At 44.2% G+C, this 2,536-nt stretch overlaps 1 pseudogene; it reads right to left on the bottom strand.

Moving 5' to 3' along the window:
* Nucleotides 1–666: 666 nt before the first annotated feature.
* Nucleotides 667–1,585, bottom strand: LOC114039790 (annotated as a pseudogene).
* Nucleotides 1,586–2,536: the final 951 nt, after the last annotated feature.

Here is a 2,536-nt window from a genome sequence, read left to right as displayed (position 1 = left end):
TCTTTATAATTAATATCTCATTTGATCCTCACAACAACCCCAGAAGGTAGGTGCTATTATCCCCATTTTGTAAATGATGAAAATGAGGTAAGCAAAGGCTAAGTAATTTACCCAGAGTCACACAGCTAGTAAGTGTAGGAGGTGGGATTTGAATTCAGGTCTTCCAGAAGACCTAGCACTCTATCCATTATACAACTTAGCTACCAAAGGTAAGTGTAAGAGTAAGGTATAAGAAGATTGGAAAGGTAGAAGTGGGATAGGGTATAAAGGGTTTTAAGAGTCAAACAAGTTTGTTGTTGTTGGTTTTTTTTTTTTGGCAGAACAAAGTCTACTAGATTTTAATTATTTCCCTTGCCCCCCTGCAATCTAGTTCTGTAGATCAGTAACTGACTGTGGTCGACTGTACTTTGCAAAGTTATTCAGACCAACTTTGGGATATTACAGAATAGGTCTTTCTGCATTAGAAAAATTCAAGCTTTGCTACAAATATTTAAAGAAACAATCACTACTTCCCCAGGAATATTATCCTCAGCCGGATTGTAAATGGATGACATCATTCCTATATCAAGTGCAAGGTGAATGGGAAGAAAAAAAAGTCTAAGATACTCTCTCTACATAACAGCGGTTCACCAGGGAAAGCAACTTTGCTTATATGAAAAGGGAGCTTTAGAACCCTGTAGGGGCCAATACATTCATGTCCCTTGGTTTGATGTTATGGGTTTGTGGAGGTTGTTTCTTTCCTTCCATCATGGGAGGGCCCATCTTAGGTGACTTGAAGGCGCTGGGTCCTCTACAATTCTAGTAGCCTGAACCGGAATGATCTCCATTGGTGATGGCTTCTGAGTACTCTGTAGGACTGGACACTAAAACCCAAGTGGTATTTCTGAAGGGTTCTTGGTCCAAAAAGCCTCCATTTTTCAGATGAGGGTTTGTCTCTATCTCCATTTCCAGCGTCCATGCTGCTGACATCCAGGCCAGATAAGGAAGTAGAAGATCCATGAGTAAACCAGCCTCTAGGCTTTTGCTTGGGAGAAGAATGGGGTGTACTACTTGAAGAAGACTGTGTTGAAACAGTCAGTTTATCTTCTTTTGTCATTTCTCCATTTTGTAACTTCAATTTATGGACTGCCTCTGCCACGTAGTGGTAGTTGGTTTCTTCTGTGGTGAGGCCTTTGTGGGAAGTGTATACTGCATCTGTCAACCCTGCCTGCTGCTCAAAGCACTGGATACTCTCTTGTGTCTGTTTTGTAATCAGAGAATTCATGATGATGTGCATAGCCTTGGCCTTCACCACTGGGGCTGTGTTCATTTGGTCACTGGAAGCTGAGGGGGTTATGGAGAAACCGTTTTCTCCTTCCTCAACCTTGGCAAGCTGTTGGTACTTCCCATCTGGGATGACTGGCTTTTTCCACAGAACCTTACTGCACATGTCAGATGAAGGCGGAGTTATCGGTGCGGGATCCCCCAGGACATCCTCATAACTGAATGCCCAACGATGCATTCCAATTGGCAAAGACATCTTGCCTAGAAGCCCACCTATACTGTGCCCAATAGCAGGAGCATCTGGCTTTCTGGATGATGCCATGAAAGACTGCAATCCAGGTGTTTCTCTGGATAGATATCCAGAACTCTGATTCCCATGATGAAAGTTATGCAGAAGGACAAAGATGTCAAAAGGAAACATTCTGCAGCTAGTAATGAACTAGCAGAGTCCCAAGTCAATCTCATGCAGAGGCTCTACAGACAGTTGGGTTTCTGTGAGGAGTGGGGTGGGATGGAGGAAAGGGGAGTAGGAAGAGGCAATCGGCAGCCTGAGGCTCTGCCACGGACAGGAAACTGAGACTAACAAGGCTCCAGGCCCATCACTCCCTAAGCGCTGAAGCACAGGACAAACTGAGGCCATGACCCAAGTAGTGCCAAGATCCAAATGGACCTCAGCTAGGAGAAGTAGAGTGAAGTCCAAACAAGTTTTTATGTTTGATCCTGGAGATAATATGGAACCGGTAGAATATATTTAGGGGGCCTTGTGACATGGTTGGAGCTGCACTTTAGGAAAATCATGTTAATGGCTGAATGGAGGATGGATTAGAGTGGAGAGAGTTGAGCCAGGCAGAAAACCCCCCTCCCCCACTGCAGGCTACTGCAATCTTCCAGGTGTGAGGTGATGAAAGTCTGCACCACAGAGGTGACAATGTCAGAGGGGAGAAGAGAACATATTGAAGAAATGTTACAAAGGTGAAATCAACAGGTCTTGGCAAGAGCTTGGATAGGAGATGGTGAGGGACAGTGAAGAATCCGGGTTGAGCCTGAGGGACTGGGAGGATGGTAATAGGGAATAGGAGGTGCATTAATAGGGAAGGTTTAGGGGGAAAGAGTTTGGTTTTAGATGTGTTGGATTTAAGATGTCTACTGCACATCCAGGTAGAGATGACTAAAAGTTAGTTGAAAATGGGAGAATTAGAAGACAGCAGAGACATTGGGGCAGGAAAGATAGATCTGAGAATTATCAGCACAGAGATGGCAATTAAATCCATAG

The sequence above is a fragment of the Vombatus ursinus genome, unplaced genomic scaffold, assembly GCF_900497805.2.
Source record: "Vombatus ursinus unplaced genomic scaffold, bare-nosed wombat genome assembly UNPS02000749.1, whole genome shotgun sequence".
In the NCBI taxonomy this organism is placed as follows: domain Eukaryota; kingdom Metazoa; phylum Chordata; class Mammalia; order Diprotodontia; family Vombatidae; genus Vombatus; species Vombatus ursinus.
The sequence above is the reverse complement of the archived record's forward strand: the minus strand, read 5'-3'. Positions and strand labels throughout refer to the sequence as shown.